This window comes from Erinaceus europaeus, chromosome 8 (genome assembly GCF_950295315.1).
Source record: "Erinaceus europaeus chromosome 8, mEriEur2.1, whole genome shotgun sequence".
Classification (NCBI taxonomy): Eukaryota; Metazoa; Chordata; class Mammalia; order Eulipotyphla; family Erinaceidae; genus Erinaceus; species Erinaceus europaeus.
The window spans coordinates 123,082,490-123,108,172 of NC_080169.1; the positions used below are offsets into that span (position 1 = coordinate 123,082,490).

The window sequence follows — 25,683 nt, forward strand, 5'->3', positions numbered from 1 at the left end:
CCACTTGCAGGGGAGTCGCTTCCCAGGCGGTGAAGCAGGTCTGCAGGTGTCTGTCTTTCTCTCCCCCTCTCTGTCTTCCCCTCCTCTCTCCATTCTCTGTCCTATCCAACAAAGATGACATCAGTAATAACTACAATAATAAAACAACAAGGGCAACAAAAAGGAAAATTAAAAAAAAAAAAAGAGAAAAAGATTTATTGTGGGGGGGGGGGCGAAAGTTCAAATCTCTCTAAGAACTCCAGCCCTGAATTAAGTTCAGTTTCAGTTTCTATCCCTTTTCTGCAAATGCAAAGCAAGCAGGGTTACGGAAGCTGACCTAGCCAGCAGCTATTGGGAGCAAGCAGGCAAGAAATGCAATGAGACACCTGGCAGCTCAGTAGACGGAATCAGGCACATTCCACGCAGCATTTCTCCGGCTTTCATCTTACCTACTGTCCATTCAAGAAAGTCCAGCCTGACCCTCATGGCCTCTGCTTTGTTGTCACTTGCTCACCCGATGAAGGCCAGCCCGCATCTCCGTGCTGACGTGCTGACCACCTACAGCATCTCAGGCCTTCTCCACACTCTGCACTCTTTACTATATTTTCAGTCCGTCTGTCCTGTGACGAGGCCTCCTTATACATGCACCACGATGACGTGCCAAACATTTTATAAACACACACCTGTACCTTAAGCATATCCAGGGGCTAAAGTTTGGAAATTTCTTCTCAAGCTGAGCCACTTGATTTTTATTCTATATTTTTAGAAAGGAGAGAAAGGGGGGAGTCGGGTGGTGGCAAAGTGGGTTAAATGCACGTGGTGCAAAGTGCAAGGGCTGTTGTAAGGATCCCGATTCGAGCACCCGCTCCCCACCTGCAGGGGAGTCGCTGCACAGGCGGTGAAGCAGGTCTGCAGGTGTCTTTCTCTCCCCCTCTCTGTCTTCCCCTTCTCTCTCCATTTCTCTCTGTCCTGTCCAACAACGACAATATCAGTAACAACACCAATAATAACTACAACAATAAAACAAGGGGGTGTGGCCTGGGGTCTGAGAAGGATGTGCCGTGAGTTGTTCCAGCTGGGAGCCTTTTTTGTCATGGTAGATGATGTTGTGCCTGTTGGTGCCTAAAGCAGACACTGTACTTCTCTTGGGATTGTCCTCAGTGTTGAGAGAGAGATACAGACAGAAACACACACACAGGGAGACCGGTGGTAGTGCAGCGGGTTAAGTGCCCATGGCGCAAAGCGCAGGGACCAGCGTAAGGATCCCGGTTCGAGCCCCCGGCTCTCCACCTGCAGGGGAGTCGCTTCACAGGTGGTGAAGCAGGTCTGCAGGTGTCTGTCTTTCTCTCCCCCTCTCTGTCTTCCCCTCCTGTCTCCATTTCTCTCTGTCCTGTCCAACAACATCAGTAACAACAGCAATAATAACTGCAACAGTAAAGCAACAAGGGCAACAAAAGGGAATAAATAAATAAATATAAAAAGAAAAGAAACACACACACACACACACACACACACACACACGGGGTGGGGGATAGAGATAAGAGCTCTGTTCAGCTCTGGTTACCGGTGGTGCCAAGGATTGAACTTGGGATCTTTTGCATGTAAACTCTGTACATTGTTGGAGACCCCTGATTTCTCTCTGCCTATTACTTGATGTCAGAGACCACCCCCATACTTGTTACTTATTGACACACACACATTTTCTGCTGCCCCATTTCCTCAGTTACCAAGAGCTCTGTAGAGATCAAAGGAAGGCTGACCACCTGCAGGCACTCAGGTCCCCCTCAGGCTGCAGCTCCTGTTCTCTGAGGGGCAGCTGGTGGATGACAGAACTTTAGGGCTCTGAGGTTTGCAGCACCCCCCCCCAAAAAAAGAAAAAAGGCAAAAAGGCCTGAAGCTGCACCTGTGAGGCTGCACCCTGCCCCTCTCAGACTGTGGGACGCTGACGGGGACAGAGTAGGGCCCTGCCGCCCAGACAGAGGGTCACTTGGGTGAGCTGGTGTCCTGCACCTACTGCCATCTCTGTCCCCTGCAGATGGCACAGGCGCCGCCATGCGAGCTGCTTGACAAGGTACCAGCTTCGCAGGAAGTTCAGCACGGCTGGACTCTCCAGGCCAAACTGAAACCATCTCACCTTTTGCCATGATTCAGCTCTGTGTGGTCTTAATAATATTTACCTATGGCCAGGCTCAGAGCCTGACCAAATGACAAAAATAATGACAAAACCTGCACTGCACTCTGTAAGACTGAACATAATGGAACAAGCAATAGCAGTAATGCAGAACTTTTCAGGAGGCCCCAATAGGAAGAAATGTTTTCCCCTTTATCTACACCACTTCCTTTAGTGTTCCCACTACAATATAGAAAAAGACTGGTGGTTCCCACAGTGGAGGGGCCACCTTATAACATAAATAATTAATGGAAAGTTATGGTACCTGCCTAGATACAACGGGCCTTTTAATCTACCGTCCACCACCATGCTCCACCTCCTTATGCAGGAATAGTACACGAGAACCTAGGTCGCATAGTGAGCATGCACAGAAGATGGATTCTAGCTAGAGAGTTTAACTTGGAACAAAATCAAACAAAACTCCTCGATCAAACAATGCAACAGATTTTGTGAAAAATGGGCTGCTCGATTTGTTTAAGGCCCCTAGAAACATAACAAACTTGAACTTTCTATAAACCACTGTCTTCTGATGCACAGGGCCAAGAGAATGGCATAAAAGGTAGGAAATTAATCTTAATCAGTAGGACATTTGCCTAGCACACAGGTACAGGAACAACAAAAGACACAGAAATGGTGATGTGATCTCTAGGGCAGAAAGTGCCCCTGGAATGTAAATGTTCCACAAAGTAGGAGGTGTTCCCTACCTGTGCTGTTCTTACTTGGTGATTTTTGTTTCAATAATCAAAGCCTTGGTGATTTTTGTTTGAATGATCTAAGCCTTATGAGACTATAAAAATAAAGTTCTGCTTAAGTAAGACAGAGACGTCTGCTTGAGCTTGATTCAGCATCAACTCACTCGTCTCTCATTCTTCGTCCTTCGCTGATGCCCCTCCTCCTTCAAGTGACTCTAATAACCTGCTGGGGCACACAGATGCTCATGACGTCCCTCGCTCCACGTTCTGATGCAATGCAGCTTTTGTCGCTACCGTGAGGAGAGTCTGTTCGGAGGTCACACTCGGTGAAACCTACTGCTGTGTGTTGTCCAGACACTCTGACACTCGTCCTGTGAGTGTCTGAGTCCATCTTTTTAATCCTGGGTCACAGGGGAACCCAGGATCCCAGCCGCCAAGTCTGTCACAGTGCGTGACTTCTGTGCTGTCTCTCCAGCCCTCCTTTTTTTTTTGACAGAGGGCACTGAGAATGAGGGAGACAGTATAATGGTGACACAAAACAGACCACAGAAACCTTTCATGCCAGAGGCTCCAAAGTTGCAGGTTCAATCCCCTGCACCGCGGTAAGCTAGAGCTAAGTAGGGCCCTAGTCTTCTCTCTGTCTCTCTTATTAAAGTAAAACAAGGGTCTACACACAGAGAGAGACACTCACACACACATATAGAGAGGAGAAGGGGGGAGAGGGGGAGTGAGGGAGGGGGGAGAGAGAGAGAGAGAGGACCGAGTCTTCCCCCCACGCCCTGCAGATCCTGAAGTCCTGAAGTGTGCAGGCTGTGCCCAGGTGCCCAGGTGGATGGGGACGACATCCTTGAAGTCTCGTATCTCACCATAATGGGCCTTTGCTTTCTTCTCTGTGTATCATCACTGAGCTACACTTCAGGCCTTCAAGTGATCTCCCCAGGAAACAGGAAAAGGGGTCCCTTTTCTCCTTAGTGACTTTGAATGACGTCCCATTTCGAGGTATTTTGAAAAAGATTTCGTTTTAGGCCAACGGAGGGGTACCAGGGCACCGCCCTGCTCTAGCTGGTGCTGGGGATAGTGGTGCAAGTCTGGTTCTCCACCACGGAGAGATCTCTCCACCCTGACAGTATTTTGAACTGACAGTGTCCCATGTTCCTGGGGACTGAGAACTCTTGTCTTCCACTCACATTCCGGAGAGAGGGCACTCATCTGATTACCACCACCAGTAAGGAGCTTGTGCCAACCCTTCAACTGGCCAGGCACGTAAAGCTCTCTGGCTTAACCCTGCAGAGGACGAGATAGTTGAGTGACAGTGACGTGAAGCCCAAGCTGCTCATGGAATCATTGTGGGATTGTCACAGAGTTAATGGCGACTTGTCCGAGTTCAGCGGCAGCTGACGTCTGACCTGGTGTACAGACATGCTTTCATTCCGAGAGGTGACACATGGAGCTCTCTCTCTCCCACTGGGTCAGACTAAGATAGCGAGGTGGTAGCTGGTGCAATGCTTGCTTCTGTTGTTATTATTTCATGAGATAGAGACAGGTAGAGACCAGAGCACCATGCAGCTTTGGCTTGTGGTGGTGCTGGGGCTACAGGCACGCGAGTCCTGTGCTCTGCTGCTGAGTTGCTGACCCAAGAGCTGGACTCACTCATTCATTTATTACCGCTCGGGTTATTGTTGGGCTTTTGTGGCTGCATGAAGATTCCATTGCTCCTGGAAGCTCTTTGATTTCTTATGATTTTTTTTCCATTTGATTTTTTAAATTTACTTTTTATTTCTTAATTTTTATTTATAAAAAGGAAACACTGACAAAACCATAGGATAAGAGGGGTACAACTCCACACAATTCCCACCACCAGAACTCTGTATCCCATCCCCTCCCCTGATAGCTTTCCTATTCTCTATCCCTCTGGGAGCATGGACCCAGGGTCATTGTGGGTTGCAGAAGGTGGAAGGTCTGGCTTCTGTCATTGCTTCCCCGCTGAACATGGACGTTGACAGGTGGATCCATACTCCCAGCCTGTCTCTTTCTTTCCCTAGTGGGGCAGGGCTCTGGGATAAGGGGGCCCAAAGTATATCTTATGATTTTGACAGGACAGAGAGAAATTCAGATGAGGGAATCTAGAGAGAAAGAGAGACACCTGCAAAACCACCACCCTGTCGGGCTGCACCGCGGTGGGGAGAGAAGAGACCCGAGCAGGGAGGGAACACAAATCTTTATTCATGCGGGTACCTCAGAGAGAGAGAGCGCAGCAGTTCGGGCCACATGGAGCCAGCAAAATGGCAGCCTCCCGCTGTGTGCGAGGACCCTTCCCTGCGTCAGGTCACCAAGGTGAGAAGCAGGCAAGGAGAGAGCGGACCCACAGCAGCGGCAGCAGCGGGCTTTATAGGATAAAAGCCAGAAGTGGAAGTCGGGACAGGACTGGTTGGGAAAGGCACTCCAGGAATAGAGTTTCAACTCTCACGGGAATTGACAATATCCTGAGGGGACAACATGGTGGATGTGACCACATCTGCACAATTTCCCAACACCGCCCTGTCCCTAAACTCATTTTATTTAAATTTTTATTATATTTGTTTGCTGGCTAGAAACAGTCAGAAATCAGGAGGGAAGGGGGCAATAGGAATGGAAAACAGAGAGACTCCTGCAGCTCTGCTTCACCACTTGAAAAGCTTTCCCCCTACAGATGGGGACCAGGAGCTTGAAACTGGGTCTTTGCGCACTGTAACATGTGTACTCAACCAGGTGCACCACTGCCTGGAGCCTCCCCGTAGCCTCTTTACTGCTAAATTTTAAACAGAGACAGCAGCCTGGGATGCAGTACGGGAGATAAATCATTGGACACTCAAGTGTGAGGTTCCAAGTTTAATCCCCAGCATCACATGTGCCGGGGTGAGACTGCACTTCTCTCTCTCCCCTAATAAATGCATATTTTTAATTTTATTTAAAAAAATATTTATTATTTGCCACACCCCACTCAAATCCAGAATGATAGGTCTGACAGGGTCAGCACCCAGGAAAACTCTCTTCAAGGAAGAAGAATTCTGGGAGTGGGTCTTGGCATCCTGAGCAGATCTAAATTGGAAACTCTGATTCTTGTTTTCATTATGTACATGGTAATGATGCCGTGTCATCGGGGACGAACAGCCCCTGTTCCCAGATTAGATACAGATGAACAAGAAATGAGGTGGACGAAGTTATGGGTCATCAAATACATAAAGTTTTAGGAAAATTTCTTAATAATACTTACTCACCTCCTCTCATGAAATATGTTAAAACTCTATGTAAAACACTATCTGCTAAGCCTATTACTCAGAAATGCGTCACCCCATGAAGTACGACATTTCTGTGTAAAACCGCAAGGCCATCTAATCAAGAAATGAGCTTTACTTTCTGTTCCAGATATTGTTTATGTAAGAATGAAAGATACATAAACTCTCACTGGCTGAATAAAAATGGAGCTCAGATTCACCCTCCAACAGAGTGTGGTGTGTTCTGTTCTCCCTGCGCCGACTCCTGACCCTCCCGGTGGTCACCTTCAGAGTTCCCTGATCCTTCCTGCTGCTCTTCCGCTTGAGCGGTCCGTCGCAATTATTTATTCATTTTTGTTGCCCTTATTGTTTTATTGTTGTTGTTACTGATGTCATTGTTGTCGGGTAGGGCAGAGAGAAATGGAGAGAGGAGGGGAAGACAGCGAGGGGGAGAGTGTTGTTTTCGACGGGCTGGCTTCACGGGCGGGTAACAGACGACCCGGGACTCATGGCTGGGTTGTACGCAGTATCTCTTTATTCATGCAGGACGCAGTGCAATCTATACCAAGCTAAGCTAAACTAAAGCGTAAAACTCACAATGTGAGTTTTATATATACTTTATATATATACTGTCTTTATATATACTTGCCAAGTAGGGTGGAAACAGGATGTGACATAGAGAGGGTGGAGAGAAAAGTGACTGGTGAAAATCAGAGTGTGACAAAGAGGGGGCAGAGCAACAACATATCATGAACCAGTGGGGATTGAACCAATGCCCTGCAGTGGTTATGTAAATAGAATACAGTGGTTATGTAAATAGAATACAGTGTTAAGCCGGGGGGATTAAACCAATGAAACAGAAGGGGTCTCATGCATCCCAACAGGAGAGAAAGACAGACACCTGCAGACCTGCTTCACCACCTGTGAAAGTGACTCCCCTGCAGGTGGGGAGCTGGGGACTCTAACCAGGATAGTTACAACAGTCCTTCCACTTTAAGCCACCTGCACTTAACCCGCTGCGCTAACACCCGACTCCCTATAAATAAAATTTTAAAAGGGGGAGATAAGGAGAAACAGAGTAAGACACTACAAACCTGTTGTAGTGCTGTTCCCATGTAGCACTGGAGGTGCCCCAGTATGGTTCCGTAGCCCCCATGTCCGCTCGGTCGATTCCAAATTATATTCCTCCATGAGGATAATTTCTGGAACCATCCGTTCCACCCCGGTTCCATGGCTGCCAGCTCTTAGCAACATCGCCCCGCCAGATATTCGTCGGGATGCGGCATCATCTAAGTTCATTTCCCACGTCTACGCTCGACCGGACCTGCCAATATACGCGGATATCTTCGCCCACCCTGTCCAACGCTTGACATCTCGTCACCCAATCTGGTCCCCTATGCCTACACTGAACTTCTCTGTTCCAGACTCTTGGAAACAGAGCTGGCAGTCAGCTGAGGTAAAGAACAAATACCTCATCACAGACCCCTGCGAGCGTCCACCCGGCTTTGACCTAGCACGTTATGATCGGGCCCTCCTCCATCGGTATCGAACAGGCCATGGCCGGTGCGCCGCTATGTTCCATCGCTGGGGAGCCAGAGACGACCCGAACTGCCCCTGCGGCTCCAGACAGACTGTGACCCACATAGTCAACGACTGCCACCTCTCCAGATTCAAAGGAGGTCTCGAAACTTGACATCAGGCTCAACCTGACGCTGTTGACTGGCTACGGAAGAAGGGCAAACGCTAGAAGAAGAACTGGAGGTTCGAACCCAGGTCACTGGGCAGGGACTCCCCTCCCCCCACCTCCAGGCTGATGCTTCTTCACCTTCACTGCCCAGGGCCCAGAGCCTACCTTGCTTCACCCACAGCCACTTTTAAGGCATCACACTCAGTCTGGCTACACGCAATCTCCCAAAAGGGTCGCGGGTCTGAAAGGAGCTTCTCTGAGCTGGGAGACAGCTCAGCGGGTCCTGACATGGGTGGGCCCTGCGCTCCAGCCCGGAACCGTGTGCGAGCCCCATAGACGGCAGAGAGGGAGCTCCATGGAATATGGGAAGGTGCTCTGGGGGGGGGGTCTCCACCTCTCTATCTCTGTCTCTGTCTCCAGGGTTATCGCTGGGGCTCGGTGCCGGCACTATGAACCCGCTGCTCCTGGTGGCCATTTTCCCCAATTTATTGGACAGGACTAAAGAATTTGAGAGAGAAGGGGGAGACAGAGAGGGAGAGAGACAGACAGACACCTGCACAGTTGCTTCACAACTTGGGAAGTGTCTGTCCTGCAGACAGGGAGCAGGGGCTCAAACCCAGATCCTTGCAAGGGTCCTTGCATTTCACACTATGTGTGCTTAACGGGGTGCATCACCTCCCAGCTCCTCAACCCCCGTTCTCTATCTTTCACCAATGAAACGTGAACTTAGGCCAGAGCTTTCCATTGTAGTGGATAGTTCCCCTCAGGATCCCAGTAACGGCTGCACCTTGCACCATCTAGACACAGTTCCCACCAGCCTGCACCAGGTTTCCTGTCACAGACTTAAGTGGGTGAGGTAGCTCACCTGTAGAGTGCTTGCTGGCCATACAGAGACACAGAGGAGAGAGGGAGAGACACAGAAGGGGACAAGAGACAAACCACAGCTCTACTCTAATAACATCTATGGGGCTCCCTGGGTGCTGTGCCTGGTGCTGAGAGAGGAGAGACCCCACAGCCCTGCCCACCCTCCATGGGCTCCCTGGGTGCTGTGTCTGGTGCTGAGAGAGGAGACACCCCACAGCCCTGCCCACCCTCCATGGGGCTCCCTGGGTGCTGTGCAGGGTGCTGAGAGAGGAGACACCCCACAGCCCTGCCCACCCTCCATGGGCTCCCTGGGTGCTGTGCCTGGTGCTGAGAGAGGAGAGACCCCACAGCCCTGCCCACCCTCCATGGGCTCCCTGGGTGCTGTGCATGGTGCTGAGAGAGGAGAGACCCCACAGCCCTGCCCACCCTCCATGGCCTCCCTGGGTGCTGTGCAGGGTGCTGAGAGAGGAGAGACCCCACAGCCCTGCCCACCCTCCATGGGCTCCCTGGGTGCTGTGCAGGGTGCTGAGAGAGGAGACCCCACAGCCCTGCCCACCCTCCATGGGCTCCCTGGGTGCTGTGCCTGGTGCTGAGAGAGGAGAGACCCCACAGCCCTGCCCACCCTCCATGGGGCTCCCTGGGTGCTGTGCCTGGTGCTGAGAAAGGAGACACCCCACAGCCCTGCCCACCCACCATGGGCTCCCTGGGTGCTGTGCAGGGTGCTGAGAAAGGAGACACCCCACAGCCCTGCCCACCCACCATGGGCTCCCTGGGTGCTGTGCAGGGTGCTGAGAGAGGAGAGACCCCACAGCCCTGCCCACCCTCCATGGCCTCCCTGGGTGCTGTGCAGGGTGCTGAGAGAGGAGAGACCCCACAGCCCTGCCCACCCTCCATGGGCTCCCTGGGTGCTGTGCAGGGTGCTGAGAGAGGAGACCCCACAGCCCTGCCCACCCTCCAGGGGCTCCCTGGATGCTGTGCAGGGTGCTGAGAGAGGAGACACCCCACAGCCCTGCCCACCCTCCATGGGGCTCCCTGGGTGCTGTGCATGGTGCTGAGAGAGGAGAGACCCCACAGCCCTGCCCACCCTCCATGGCCTCCCTGGGTGCTGTGCAGGGTGCTGAGAGAGGAGACACCCCACAGCCCTGCCCACCCTCCATGGGCTCCCTGGGTGCTGTGCAGGGTGCTGAGAAAGGAGAGACCCCATAGCCCTGCCCACCCTCCATGGGCTCCCTGGGTGCTGTGCCTGGTGCTGAGAGAGGAGAGATCTCACAGCCCTGCCCACCCTCCATGGCCTCCCTGGGTGCTGTGCCTGGTGCTGAGAGAGAAGAGACCCCACAGCCCTGCCCACCCTCCATGGGCTCCCTGGGTGCTGTGCAGGGTGCTGAGAGAGGAGAGACCCCACAGCCCTGCCCACCCTCCATGGGCTCCCTGGGTGCTGTGCCTGGTGCTGAGAGAGGAGACACCCCACAGCCCTGCCCACCCTCCATGGGCTCCCTGGGTGCTGTGCAGGGTGCTGAGGAGAGACCCCGCAGCCCTGCCCACCCTGCATGGGCTCCCTGGATGCTGTGCCTGGTGCTGAGAGAGGAGAGACCCCACAGCCCTGCCCACCCTGCATGGGCTCCCTGGATGCTGTGCCTGGTGCTGAGAGAGGAGAGACCCCACAGCCCTGCCCACCCTCCATGGGCTCCCTGGGTGCTGTGCAGGGTGCTGAGAAAGGAGACATCCCACAGCCCTGCCCACCCACCATGGGCTCCCTGGGTGCTGTGCAGGGTGCTGAGAGAGGAGAGACCCCACAGCCCTGCCCACCCTCCATGGGCTCCCTGGGTGCTGTGCCTGGTGCTGAAAGAGGAGAGACCCCACAGCCCTGCCCACCCTCCAGGGGGCTCCCTGGGTGCTGTGCCTGGTGCTGAGAGAGGAGACACCCCACAGCCCTGCCCACCCTCCATGGGCTCCCTGGGTGCTGTGCCTGGTGCTGAGAGAGGAGACACCCCACAGCCCTGCCCACCCTCCAGGGGCTCCCTGGATGCTGTGCCTGGTGCTGAGAGAGGAGACACCCCACAGCCCTGCCCACCCTCCATGGGCTCCCTGGGTGCTGTGCAGGGTGCTGAGAGAGGAGAGACCCCACAGCCCTGCCCACCCTCCATGGGCTCCCTGGGTGCTGTGCAGGGTGCTGAGAGAGGAGACACCTCACAGCCCTGCCCACCCTCCATGGGCTCCCTGGGTGCTGTGCAGGGTGCTGAGAGAGGAGAGACCCCATAGCCCTGCCCACCCTCCATGGGCTCCCTGGGTGCTGTGCCTGGTGCTGAGAGAGGAGACATCCCACAGCCCTGCCCACTCTCCATGGGCTCCCTGGGTGCTGTCCATGGTGCTGAGAGAGGAGAGACCCCACAGCCCTGCCCACCCTCCATGGGCTCCCTGGGTGCTGTGCAGGGTGCTGAGAAAGGAGAGACCCCATAGCCCTGCCCACCCTCCATGGGCTCCCTGGGTGCTGTGCCTGGTGCTGAGAGAGGAGACACCCCACAGCCCTGCCCACCCTCCATGGGCTCCCTAGGTGCTGTGCAGGGTGCTGAGAGAGGAGAGACCCCACAGCCCTGCCCACCCTCCATGGGCTCCCTGGGTGCTGTGCAGGGTGCTGAGAGAGGAGACACCCCACAGCCCTGCCCACCCTCCATGGGCTCCCTGGGTGCTGTGCAGGGTGCTGAGAGAGGAGAGACCCCATAGCCCTGCCCACCCTCCATGGGCTCCCTGGGTGCTGTGCCTGGTGCTGAGAGAGGAGACATCCCACAGCCCTGCCCACTCTCCATGGGCTCCCTGGGTGCTGTCCATGGTGCTGAGAGAGGAGAGACCCCACAGCCCTGCCCACCCTCCATGGGCTCCCTGGGTGCTGTGCAGGGTGCTGAGAGAGGAGACACCCCACAGCCCTGCCCACCCTCCATGGGCTCCCTGGGTGCTGTGCCTGGTGCTGAGAGAGGAGAGATCTCACAGCCCTGCCCACCCTCCATGGGCTCCCTGGGTGCTGTGCATGGTGCTACCATGTGGTGCCAGGTCTTAATGCAAATGGCTCCTTGACACAGGCCTGAGATTCAACTGACCTCCCCAGGTGGGGCTGGACAGACAGCTGAGGATGTGGGCAGGTGAGGGAGGGGTCCTTCCCGGGAGGCAGAGCTGTATGGGGAGGGCCTAGGGGTCTTGTGGGCATGGGCACTGGGGGGCCATCACCAACATTAGGAATTAGCCCTTGACCTTGAGGCCCTGCAGGTGCTGGTGGCTTTATTAAGGAGAGAGAGGGTCAGAGCAACACTAACCCAGGTGGCAGCACGGATTAAACTTGGGACCCCATCCCAACAGCTGCTGCTGACAGAGTGGTGGCGGAGAGACAGAGAGAGAAACAGAGGAGGAGAGACAGACAGACAGACACCTACAGCACTGCTCCACTGTTTCTGAAGGCCCCCAAAGGTGGGGACCGGGGACTTGAACCCATGTCCTTTTTCTCCTTCCTTCCTTATCTTTCTTATTGCTTCCAGTATTATCACTGGGGCTTGGTGCTGGCACTATGAATCCACCACTCCTGGTGACCATTTTTTCCCACTTTACTGGATAGGACAGAGAGAAAATGAGAGGAGAGGAGATAGAGAGGGAGACAGAAAGAAATGTCTGCAGACCTCCTTTACCACTGCAGTGGGGAGCGAGGGCTAGAACCTGGGTCCTTGCTCACAGTATTATGTGTACATAACCGGGTGCACCACCACCCAGACCCCCTTGTGTGTGTTATTTTTATTTATTTCCTCCGGGTTATTGCTGGGCTCGGTGCCTGCACCATGAATCCACCGCTCCTGGAGGCCATTTTTTTCCCCCTTTTGTTGCCCTTGTTGTTGTAGCCTCATTGTGGTTATTATTATTACCATTGTTGATGTTGTTCGTTGCTGGATAGGACAGAGAGAAATGGAGAGAGGAAGGAAGACAGAGAGGAGGAGAGAAAGACAGACACCTGCAGACCTGCTTCACCTCCTGTGAAGCGACTACCCTGCTGGTGGGGAGCCGGGGGCTCGAACCGGGATCCTTATGCCGGTCCTTGCGCCTTGTGCCACCTGCGCTTAACCCGCTGCGCCACCACCCGACCCCCGTGTTTTTTTTCTGTAATTTATTCTCTTTTGTTGCTGTTCTTTATTGTTGCTGTAGTTATTATTGTTGTTATTGATGTCTCGTTGTTGGACAGGACAGAGAGAAATGGAGAGAGGAGGGGAAGACAGAGAGGGGGAGAGAAAGACAGACACCTGCAGACCTGCTTCACCGCTTGTGAAGCGACTCCCCTGCAGGTGGGGAGCCCGGGGCTTGAACTGGGACCCTTACACCGGTCCTTACACTTTGCGCCACGTGCACTTAACCCGCTGCGCTACCGCCCGACTCCCATGTTTTTTTTTTTTTCATGCCCCTGGGACCTCAGCTGGGTGACAGTACTGCTCAGAGGACTTCCTCAAGCTAAGTGTCTCACCCTTCCATGTTAGAGTGAGACACATCACAGCCCCATTGCACTCTCCACGGAGCTTCCATGTTGTGCAGGGGCTCGAACCCTGGATCCCATGTGTGGAAACCAGCTCTACCAGGTGAGTTGCCTCCCAGCCTCCCTGATGGCGTCTGTCCCCCTGCCTGGCCTTGAGGAAGCAGAGGAGCAACACGGCAGCACAGAGACCTGGCCGCTGCTTCCTAACAGACACCTCGCAGATGTTTGGTTCCTCCATACAGCACACACTTCACTACGTGCAAGGTCCTGGGTTCAAGTCCCTGGCCACCACATATGAAGCACCATGGGAAGCTTCCTGAGTGGCAGAGCAGAGCTGTGGTGTATCCCTCTCCCTGAAAAAAAAAAAAAATATATATATATATATATATTGGGCTGTCAGAAAAGTCATCATGGGTGTTGGTGTGACTGAGCTCACACATCACAGTGCACAAGGACCTGGGTTAGAGGCCCTGGTCTCCACCTGCAGGGGGAAAGCTTTGCAAGTGGTGAAGTAGGGCTGCAGGTCGGTCAGTCGGTCGGTCTCTCTATTTCTGTCTCTATCCAGGAAATAAAGATAATTAAAAAAGGAAAAGTCATGATGTGTCTTTCTTTTCTTTCTTTCGTCCTTCCTTTCTCTCTCTCTTTCTTTCTCTCTTTCTTTCTCTCTTTCTTTCTTTCTTTCTTTCTTTCTTTCTTTCTTTCTTTCTTGCCCCCAGAGTTATCACTGGGGCTCAGCACCAGTACTATGAATCCACTGCTCTTGGTGGCCATTTTTTCCATTTTATTGGATAGGATAGAGAAATTGAGAGAGGAGAGTGAGATAGAAAGGAGAGACAGAATGACACCTGCAGACCTGCTTCACCACCTGTGAAGCGACTCTCCTGCAGGTGGGGAGCCGGGGGCTCGAACCAGGTTCTTTATGCAGGTCCTTGCGCCTTGTGCCACATGCACTTAACCCGCTGCGCCACCGCCCGACTCCCTCTTTCCTTCCTTCCTTCCTTGCCTCCAGGGTTATCACTGGGGCTCAGCGCCAGTACTATGAATCCACTGCTCTTGGTGGCCACTTTTTTCCATTTTATTAGATAGGACACAGAAATTGAGAGAGGAGGGTGAGACAGAAAGGAGCAGAGACAGAATGACACCTGCAGACCTGCTTCACCACTTGTGAAGCGACCCCCGGTGGTGGTGGTGGGGAGCCGGGCGCGAACGGGGATCCTTGCGTGGGTCCTTGTGCTTTGTACCATGTGTGCATGACCAGGTGTGCCACCACCCGGCCCCTATTTTTCTATGAAAAAAAAATGCAACATAATCAATCAACACAAAAGAATCTGCAGGGAGCAGAGGAACCATGCAGGCGAGGAGCCCAGGTGACAAAAAGATCAAAGGCTCTTTCCTTTCCTGTTGGTGAATTAGCCTCAACCCACGCCCACCCCTCCAAGCCGTGCTGCGCCCCGCGTCTAGGGAGACGGCTGTGTGGCGCTCTGGTATGAGAGCGCAGAGTGCACGGGGCACTTAAGAACTGGCACGGGCCGGCAGATAGGAAGGTTTATTTTAAATTTTCAATCTGGAAAACAATAACAACAGCAACAACAAAGACCTGCTAATAACCCCCAGACAAAGCACAAAACCCATGTAGGCTCTGCTCCCTATTTTTCTGTACACTCGGCAGGTCGGGGCTGCCCTGGGGGACGGATTGCTGAGTGCAGCCCCGGGGGACACTGTCCCGGTGATGGTCACACTCGCAGAGGCCGCTTCACATCTCCACACACCAAGGTCTCTCCGGGCACCAGGGTCCCCCAGCCTTGTGCCTTCCCCCTCGGGCGGGTGCCCCCACCAGTTTAACCAGACAGGGCTGATACTCTCCTCTCCTCCTTCCCAGGCCGGAGAACTCAAGACAAATGGAGAAATCAGCCGCTTCAAAAGAAAAGAGAGAGAGAGAGAGAGAGAGAACTGGTGGTGGTGATTTTTTTCCCCACGGCCGGAGTCTCGAACCCATGCACGCAAGGTGTAAAAAAATAAATAAAGCTGTCGGTGGGGATGGGGGATGGGTGTGGGGGGCAGCGTGGCCGCCTCTCTCTGGTACTCAGGACAGAACACAGGTGGGGAGGGGACGCTCCCGGGAGTCTGAAAGTCGCTGCTGCCGGTGGCCCAGTGTCAACATGGGGACACGCCGGTCCCAGGGTGGCATGGTGCCACGTGGGTGCATCTGAGGGAAGGCACTAGTCTGAGCCTGCCACACCCTCGGCCGGGCCGCCACCTGCCCGCTGACATGGGAGCATCAGCAGGGCCTGGAGGGCATCTTTAATGAGGGCTCTGGAGGCAGGGCCTAACCCCCTGTCCGCTCTGGCTGGCCTCGGCACCCCTGGAAAGCAGCCCCCTGGGCCGGGGGGACCCCAGGAGATGCACGCTCAGTCCCGAAGCGCCGGTGTGCCAGGCAAAGCGTGACCCGGAGTCTCAGCTCAAGTCCGTGCGCGCCATGAGGACTCCAGTGTCATTCGGCTTCTGGCTCCTTCTGTCTGGCACCTGCGGGCAAGGGGGGAGGGAGATGCAGGATGGCGGCTGTGTCTGCGCAGTGGATGGTGGCCACGTGGGGGCCAGCTGTGACCATGGGGGGGGACACAGAGCCCTGGGGGCCAGCAGGGGGCACCCACCTGCTGTTCTCCACAGGCATCACACTCTCACTCCTAAGATACAGCTGCTCATTCCTTTTATCTTGCTGCAGGGACAGTGCAGCTGAGTGATTACACCTGTGCTGGCAGAGTCTTCTTTTTATTTTAGATTTTATTTATTTATGGGAAAGATAGAAGGAGAGAGAGAGAACCAGACATCACTCTGGCACATGTGCTGCCGGGGATCGAACTCAGGACCTCCTGCTTGAGAGTCCAAATATTTATCACTGCGCCACCTCCCAGACCACTGGGTTTTTTATTTATTATTATTATTTAGATTTTTAAAAAGTTTTTAAAAAATTATTCCCTTTTGTTGCCCTTGTTGTTTTATTGTTGTTGTAGTTATTGTTGTTGTTATTGATGTTGTTGTTGTTGGCTAGGACAGAGAGAAATGGAGAGAGGAGGGGAAGACAGAGAGGGGGAGAGAAAGACAGACACCTGCAGACCTGCTTCACTGCCTGTGAGTGACTCCCCTGCAGGTGGGGAGCCGGGGGCTCGAACCAGGATCCTTGGGCCAGTCCTTGTGCTTGGTGCCACCTGCATTTAACCCACTGCGCTACCGTCCGACTCCCATCCTGGCAGATTCTTTACTACTTTTCTTTCTTCCTTCCTTTCTCTCTTTCTTTCTTACTTTCTCTTTCCTAAAGATCTTATTTATTAATAAGAAAGAGAGGATGAGAGAGAGAGCGAGAACCAGACATCACTCTAGTCCATGTGCTGCTGGGGATCGAACTCAGGACCTCACGCTTGAGAGTCCAATGCTTTATCCACTGCAACACCTCCTGGACCACCAGATTCTTCTCTTCTTTCCTCCTTTCTTTCTCCCATTCCCCCTCCCTCCCTTGCTCCCTTCCCCTTCCTCCCTCCTCCCGCTCTTTCTAGAAGAAGGCCAAAGAGGCATCCACACAGTGTGCGTCTGGCCGAGCGTTTGCTGATCACCGTCTGCCCTGCCACTCCCCGTCTCCTGATTGAGCTCAGGAGCATACAGCCCTCAAGGACAGTAACTGCACTGGGGGTTCAGTGGTGGAATTCTCGCCTCCAGTTCCATCAAGTGTAAACACCTTGGGGGCTGCACAAGCCTCTTAAGGGCATAGGTATCTGGACGATCTCTGTCCTAGTGTATAAACCTAGGGGGGCCGGGTGGTGGCACACCTGGTCGAGTACACACATTACAGTGCACAAGGACCTGGGTTCAAGCCCCCGGTCCCCACTAGCAGGGGGCAAAGCTTCACAAGTGGTGGTGAAGCAGGGCTGCAAGCATTTCTCTTCTTCTCTTTTGCCTCCTTTCCCTCTCAATTTCTGTGTCTATCCAATAAGTACGTAAAGATAATGATAATAAAAAAGCAATTAGCCATGCTACGTCAGGCTTGTTAACTCCAAATACAGTGATTATTCCAGATTTTGTGATCACCCTGCCACTCCTGAGCCGACTCCAAGGATGTGGCATGATTCAGAGTATCGGATACTCCACTCAAATCTCTTTTTCAGCACCAGCCTGTTATCATTTTATTTAGTTATTTTTAATTTTTTAATATTTATTTTCCCTTTTGTTGCTCATTATTTTTTATTGCTGTAGTTATTATCATTGTTGTTGGATAGGGCAGAGAGAAATGGAGAGAGGAGGGGAAGACAGAGGGGGAGAGAAAGATAGACACCTGCAGACCTGCTTCACCGCCTGTGAAGCGACTCCCCTGCAGGTGAGGAGCCAGGGGCTCGAACCGGGATCCTCATGCCGGTCCTTGTGCTTTGAGTGCTTGTTGGTATGCTTCTAAAAACCCCTTCTGTTTTATTAGTTTAATACCCCCTGCTTAACACTGTATTCTATTTACATAACCACTGTATTCTATTTACATAACCACTGCAGGGCATTGGTTCAATCCCCACTGGTTCATGATATGTTTTTGATGCCTGTGTAGGGATTGGTTTGATCCCATTCAAAGCTGCAGTCTATTTACATAAATCACTTTTACATTTACATAAAGCACCACACTCCCTCCAGGGCATTGGTGGTTCAGTGATAGGATTCTCGCCTGCTCCGCCCCCTCTCCTTGTCACACCCTGATTTTCACCAGTCACTTTTCTCTCCACCCTCTCTGCGTCGCATCCTGTTCCCACCCTACTGGGCTAGTATATTTATAAGGACAAGATTGTTTGTAGTAGTTTAGTTTAGCTTAGCTTGGTATAGATTGCGCTGCGTCCTGCATGTATAAAGAGATACTGCGTACAACCCAGCCATGAGTCCCGGGTCGTCTGTTACCCGCCCGTGAAGCCAGCCCGGCGAAAACAACGAGTGCTTAACCCGCTGTGGTACCGCCCGACTCCCTCCATTCTTTTTTTCCCCTAATATTTATTTTATTTATTCCCTTTTGTTGCCCTTGTTGTTTTATTGTTGTTGTCGTTGTTGGATAGGACAGAGAGAAATGGAGAGAGGAGGGGAAGCCAGAGAGGGGGAGAGAAAGACAGACACCTGCAGGCCTGCTTCACCGCTTGTGAAGCGACTCCCCTGCAGGTGGGGAGCCGGGGGTCGAGCCGGGATCCTTATGCCGGTCCTTGTGCTTTGTGCCACCTGCGCTTAACCCACTGCACTACAGCCCGACTCCCTCTCCACTGTTTTTAAAGGGTAGATATGGGGCTGGAGATGGCTCAACTGGGAGAATGCATGACTGACATGAGTGAGGCCCCAGGTTCGAGCCCTGGGAGCACCACAGAAAACACTGGATGGGGGCTCCATGGATGGGAGAGTGGTTCTGTGGTGTTTCTCCTCTCTCACCCTTTCAGGCTGGAGAGGCCACTCAGTGCTGTGCACACAAGGGCCCTGGGGTCACACCCCAGTACCCCATGATCCACTTTTATTAAAATAAAGGTGAGAAGGCAAACAGTTGTCCTCAAAAATCATGACGCACAGGAGTCTCATTGCGCAACCACTTCCCTCTCTCATTTTTATTTTTTATTTTTTAAAATATTTTTTCTTTTTAAATATTTATTTTATTTATTTATTCCCTTTTGTTGCCCTTGTTGTTTTACTGTTGTAGTTATTGTTGTTGTCGTTGTTGGATAGGACAGAGAGAAATGGAGAGAGGAGGGGAAGACAGAGAGGGGGAGAGAAAGACAGACACCTGCAGACCTGCTTCACCGCCTGTGAAGCGACTCCCCTGCAGGTGGGGAGCCGGGGTTCGAACTGGGATCCTTATGCCGGTCCTTGTGCTTTGTGCCACCTGCGCTTAACCCGCTGCGCTACAGCCCGACTCCCTCCCTCTCTGATTTTTATCTATCTATCTATCTACCTATCTATCTATCTATCTATCTATCTATATATGTATATATATATTTGAGTAATGAAAGGGAGGGAAGGAAGGAGAAAGAGGCAAACAAGGAAAGAGAGGGACATGACAATACCGTCCACAGAGTTCCCTCTGGCGCTGTCCAGGTGTGGCTGGGGCTCGAACTTAGGGCCTTACCCGTGAAAGGCACTTGCTCTAGCAGGTGAGCAGAGTCAGGGATGAAGGTGCTGGAATCTTTACCCCCTAGTTCTGTTGGTTTTGTTTCACCTCCAGTGTTGTTGCTGGGGCTTGGTGCCTGCACTATGAATCCACTGCTCCTGCGGCCGTTTATTCGTTTATTTTTAGATGGGACAGAGAGAAAGTGAGAAGGGAAGAAGAGATGGAGAGACAAAGAGACAGAGAAACACTTGCAGACCTGCTTCATCACTTGGGAAGCTGCCCGCCCTGCAGGTGGGGCCCTGGGGCTTGAACCCGGGTCCTTGTAATGTGCGTGTTCAACTGGGTGCGCTATCACATGGCCCCATGGCATCTTTACTTTTTTTTTTTTTTTTTTGCCTCCATAGTTATTGCTGGGGCTCAGTGAGGACACTATGAATCCACTGCTCTTGGTAGCCTTTTTTTTTTTTTTTTGCATTTTTTTAATTGGTTAGAACAAAGAGAAATTGAGGGGGGGGGAGATAGAGAAGAGGGGAGAAAGACACCTGCAGACCTGTTTCACCGCTTGTGAAGTGTCCCCCTTGCAGCGTCCCCCCTGCAGGTGGGGAGTCAGTGGCTTGAACCAGGATCCTTGCGTGGGTCCTTGTGTTTCCTGCTCTGTGCGCTTACCCCGCGGCACCACTGCCCAGCCCCCGGAATCTTTACTTTTTTTTTTTTTCCACCAGGGTTACCACTGGGGCTCGGTGCCTGTACTACAAATCCACTGCTCCTGGAGGCCACCTTTACCCTTTTGCTGCCCTTGTTATTTATCATTGTTATCATTGTTGCTGTTGGATAGGATGGAGAGAAACTGAGAAAGGAGAAAAAGACAGAGAGGGGGAGAGAAAGACAGACACCTGGGGCCAGGCGGTGGCGCACCTGGTTGAGTGCACACACTACAATGTGCAAGGCTTTGGGTTCAAGCCCCTGGTCCCCACCTGCAGGGGGAAAGCTTCACAAGTGATGAAGTAGGGCTGCAGGTGTCTCTCTGTCTCTCTCTCTCTCTCTCCTTCCCCTCTCAATTTCTGTCTCTATCCAATAATAAATCAAATTTAAAAAGCAGAAAAGATCTTATTTAAAGAAAAGAAAAATAAGGCACCTGCAGACCTGCTTCACCGCTTGTGAAGTGTCCTCCTCTGCAGGTGGGGAGCTGGGGGCTCAAACCAGGATCCTTGCATGGGTCCCTGTGCTTCATACTATGTGCGCTTAACCCTCTACACTACCACTTGGCCCCCGGAATTTTTACTTCTTTTATTTTATTTATTTATTTTCCCTTTTGTTGCCCTTGTTTTTTTTTGTTGTTGTTGTGGTTATTGTTATTGACGTCATCGTTGTTGGATAGGACAGAGAGAAATGGAGAGAGGAGGGGAAGACAGAGAGAGAGGGGGAGAGAAAGACAGACACCTGCAGACCTGCTTCACCGCCTGTGAAGTGACTCCCCTGCAGGTGGGGAGCCGGGAGCTCGAACTGGGATCCTTATGCCGGTCCTTGTGCTTTGTGCCACGTGCGCTTAACCCACTGCGCTACCGCCCGACTCCTGAATTTTTACTTTTTAATGGAAAAGTTTGAGGCTGCCTAAGCTGATGTGGCAGAAACTTTCCTTTTTTTTTTTTTTTTTTCACCAGAGCACTTCTCAACTCTGGTCAACTCCTGAACCCAGCTGGGACTTTGGAACCTCAGGCATGAGTCTCTTTGCATAACCATTATGCTACCTCCCTTCCCCCATCCAGAAGACATTGATATAAACCTCCCCCTGGGCTGGCAAGACAGCCTGCCCAGGGGGATATGAGCCTGTGTGTGTGCGCGCACGCTCTGCAGTCTCCCCTTTGCTTCTCCCTCTCTTTCTCTCCTTATCTGAAAAAGGCAACCTGGTTGGGGAGGTCCTAATGAGACAGACAGACACACAAGTGTGCACACGCACACGCACACACACACGCACACTGGCTGCAAGACTCCAGTGAAGCCAACGTGAAGTCAGGTCACCCGCCTCCCCAAGCTCTGGTGAGCGAGGTGGCCGGTAGGTACCTGCGGGGCTGAGGATCAGAGCCTGCAGGATGTCCGACAGGGAGATTATACCCACGATGCTGTCGTCCTCATCCACCACCACCAACCGGTGCACCTGCCAGAGGGAGAGACATCATGTCAAACGGCCACATCGCAGCTGACTGCACAGGGACCACCACACACTCGGTCTCCCACAGGCTCCAGACCACACTGGTGGGCTGGACACCTCCATTACTTTTTAAAGAGCCGTAGCGAGGTCAAACCCAGGGCCTCATGCATGTATGACAAAGGTGAGCTGCCTCCTGGACCTGTTTCTCTTTCTTCCAGGGCCTCAGGCACACTGTTCCTAGTGGACTCTCCCCCTTAAATTATAGACACAGAGAGGAGAGACCCCACAGCCCTGCCCACCCTCCATGGGCTCCCTGGGTGCTGTGCCTGGTGCTGAGAGAGGAGAGACCCCACAGCCCTGCCCACCCTCCATGGGCTCCCTGGGTGCTGTGCAGGGTGCTGAGAGAGGAGAGATCCCACAGCCCTGCCCACCCTCCATGGGGCTCCCTGGGTGCTGTGCCTGGTGCTGAGAGAGGAGACACCCCACAGCCCTGCCCACCCTCCATGGGCTCCCTGGGTGCTGTGCCTGCTGCTGAGAGAGGAGACACCCCACAGCCCTGCCCACCCTCCATGGGGCTCCCTGGGTGCTGTGCCTGGTGCTGAGAGAGGAGACACCCCACAGCCCTGCCCACTCTCCATGGGCTCCCTGGGTGCTGTGCAGGGTGCTGAGAGAGGAGACACCCCACAGCCCTGCCCACCCTCCATGGGCTCCCTGGGTGCTGTGCCTGGTGCTGAGAGAGGAGACACCCCACAGCCCTGCCCACCCTCCATGGGCTCCCTGGGTGCTGTGCAGGGTGCTGAGAGAGGAGACACCCCACAGCCCTGCCCACCCTCCATGGGCTCCCTGGGTGCTGTGCCTGGTGCTGAGAGAGGAGACACCCCACAGCCCTGCCCACCCTCCATGGCCTCCCTGGGTGCTGTGCAGGGTGCTGAGAGAGGAGAGACCCCACAGCCCTGCCCACCCTCCATGGGCTCCCTGGGTGCTGTGCAGGGTGCTGAGAGACGAGACCCCACAGCCCTGCCCACCCTCCAGGGGCTCCCTGGATGCTGTGCAGGGTGCTGAGAGAGGAGACACCCCACAGCCCTGCCCACCCTCCATGGGGCTCCCTGGGTGCTGTGCATGGTGCTGAGAGAGGAGACACCCCACAGCCCTGCCCACCCTCCATGGCCTCCCTGGGTGCTGTGCAGGGTGCTGAGAGAGGAGACACCCCACAGCCCTGCCCACCCTCCATGGGCTCCCTGGGTGCTGTGCAGGGTGCTGAGAAAGGAGAGACCCCATAGCCCTGCCCACCCTCCATGGGCTCCCTGGGTGCTGTGCCTGGTGCTGAGAGAGGAGAGACCCCACAGCCCTGCCCACCCACCATGGGCACCCTGGGTGCTGTGCAGGGTGCTGAGAGAGGAGAGACCCCACAGCCCTGCCCACCCTCCATGGGCTCCCTGGGTGCTGTGCCTGGTGCTGAGAGAGGAGAGACCCCACAGCCCTGCCCACCCTCCAGGGGGCTCCCTGGGTGCTGTGCCTGGTGCTGAGAGAGGAGACACCCCACAGCCCTGCCCACCCTCCATGGGCTCCCTGGGTGCTGTGCCTGGTGCTGAGAGAGGAGACACCCCACAGCCCTGCCCACCCTCCAGGGGCTCCCTGGATGCTGTGCCTGGTGCTCAGAGAGGAGACACCCCACAGCCCTGCCCACCCTCCATGGGCTCCCTGGGTGCTGTGCAGGGTGCTGAGAAAGGAGAGACCCCATAGCCCTGCCCACCCTCCATGGGCTCCCTGGGTGCTGTGCCTGGTGCTGAGAGAGGAGAGACCCCACAGCCCTGCCCACCCACCATGGGCACCCTGGGTGCTGTGCAGGGTGCTGAGAGAGGAGAGACCCCCACAGCCCTGCCCACCCTCCATGGGCTCCCTGGGTGCTGTGCCTGGTGCTGAGAGAGGAGAGACCCCACAACCCTGCCCACCCTCCAGGGGGCTCCCTGGGTGCTGTGCCTGGTGCTGAGAGAGGAGACACCCCACAGCCCTGCCCACCCTCCATGGGCTCCCTGGGTGCTGTGCCTGGTGCTGAGAGAGGAGACACCCCACAGCCCTGCCCACCCTCCAGGGGCTCCCTGGATGCTGTGCCTGGTGCTGAGAGAGGAGACACCCCACAGCCCTGCCCACCCTCCATGGGCTCCCTGGGTGCTGTGCAGGGTGCTGAGAGAGGAGAGACCCCACAGCCCTGCCCACCCTCCATGGGCTCCCTGGGTGCTGTGCAGGGTGCTGAGAGGAGACACCCCACAGCCCTGCCCACCCTCCATGGGCTCCCTGGGTGCTGTGCAGGGTGCTGAGAGAGGAGAGACCCCATAGCCCTGCCCACCCTCCATGGGCTCCCTGGGTGCTGTGCCTGGTGCTGAGAGAGGAGACATCCCACAGCCCTGCCCACCCTCCATGGGCTCCCTGGGTGCTGTCCATGGTGCTGAGAGAGGAGAGACCCCACAGCCCTGCCCACCCTCCATGGGCTCCCTGGGTGCTGTGCAGGGTGCTGAGAAAGGAGACACCCCACAGCCCTGCCCACCCACCATGGGCTCCCTGGGTGCTGTGCAGGGTGCTGAGAGAGGAGAGACCCCACAGCCCTGCCCACCCTCCATGGGCTCCCTGGGTGCTGTGCAGGGTGCTGAGAGAGGAGAGACCCCATAGCCCTGCCCACCCTCCATGGGCTCCCTGGGTGCTGTGCCTGGTGCTGAGAGAGGAGAGACCCCACAGCCCTGCCCACCCTCCTTGGGGCTCCCTGGGTGCTGTGTAGGGTGCTGAGAGAGGAGACACCCCACAGCCCTGCCCACCCTCCAGGGGCTCCCTGGGTGCTGTGCCTGGTGCTGAGAGAGGAGACACCCCACAGCCCTGCCCACCCTCCATGGGGCTCCCTGGGTGCTGTGCAGGGTGCTGAGAGAGGAGACACCCCACAGCCCTGCCCACCCTCCATGGCCTCCCTGGGTGCTGTGCAGGGTGCTGAGAGAGGAGAGACCCCACAGCCCTGCCCACCCTCCATGGGCTCCCTGGGTGCTGTGCAGGGTGCTGAGAGAGGAGACCCCACAGCCCTGCCCACCCTCCAGGGGCTCCCTGGATGCTGTGCAGGGTGCTGAGAGAGGAGACACCCCACAGCCCTGCCCACCCTCCATGGGGCTCCCTGGGTGCTGTGCATGGTGCTGAGAGAGGAGAGACCCCACATCCCTGCCCACCCTCCATGGCCTCCCTGGGTGCTGTGCAGGGTGCTGAGAGAGGAGACACCCCACAGCCCTGCCCACCCTCCATGGGCTCCCTGGGTGCTGTGCAGGGTGCTGAGAAAGGAGAGACCCCATAGCCCTGCCCACCCTCCATGGGCTCCCTGGGTGCTGTGCCTGGTGCTGAGAGAGGAGAGACCCCACAGCCCTGCCCACCCTCCATGGGCTCCCTGGGTGCTGTGCCTGGTGCTGAGAGAGGAGACACCCCACAGCCCTGCCCACCCTCCATGGGCTCCCTGGGTGCTGTGCAGGGTGCTAAGAGAGGAGAGACCCCACAGCCCTGCCCACCCTCCATGGGCTCCCTGGGTGCTGTGCAGGGTGCTGAGAGAGGAGACACCCCACAGCCCTGCCCACCCTCCATGGGCTCCCTGGGTGCTGTGCAGGGTGCTGAGAGAGGAGAGACCCCACAGCCCTGCCCACCCTCCATGGGCTCCCTGGGTGCTGTGCAGGGTGCTGAGGAGAGACCCCGCAGCCCTGCCCACCCTGCATGGGCTCCCTGGATGCTGTGCCTGGTGCTGAGAGAGGAGAGACCCCACAGCCCTGCCCACCCTGCATGGGCTCCCTGGATGCTGTGCCTGGTGCTGAGAGAGGAGAGACCCCACAGCCATGCCCACACTCCATGGGCTCCCTGGGTGCTGTGCAGGGTGCTGAGAAAGGAGACATCCCACAGCCCTGCCCACCCACCATGGGCTCCCTGGGTGCTGTGCAGGGTGCTGAGAGAGGAGAGACCCCACAGCCCTGCCCACCCTCCATGGGCTCCCTGGGTGCTGTGCCTGGTGCTGAGAGAGGAGACACCCCACAGCCCTGCCCACCCTCCATGGGCTCCCTGGGTGCTGTGCCTGGTGCTGAGAGAGGAGACACCCCACAGCCCTGCCCACCCTCCAGGGGCTCCCTGGATGTTGTGCCTGGTGCTGAGAGAGGAGACACCCCACAGCCCTGCCCACCCTCCATGGGCTCCCTGGGTGCTGTGCAGGGTGCTGAGAGAGGAGAGACCCCACAGCCCTGCCCACCCTCCATGGGCTCCCTGGGT

At 55.0% G+C, this 25,683-nt stretch overlaps 1 long non-coding RNA gene across 1 annotated transcript; it reads right to left on the reverse strand.

Annotated features, from left to right (window-relative positions):
- Window positions 1–14,678: 14,678 nt before the first annotated feature.
- Window positions 14,679–21,869, reverse strand: LOC132539962 (uncharacterized). The gene is made up of 2 exons (XR_009551264.1): window positions 21,318–21,869; window positions 14,679–15,670 (listed from the first exon to the last, which is right to left on the reverse strand). It is a non-coding gene; the product is annotated as an uncharacterized LOC132539962 (long non-coding RNA).
- Window positions 21,870–25,683: the final 3,814 nt, after the last annotated feature.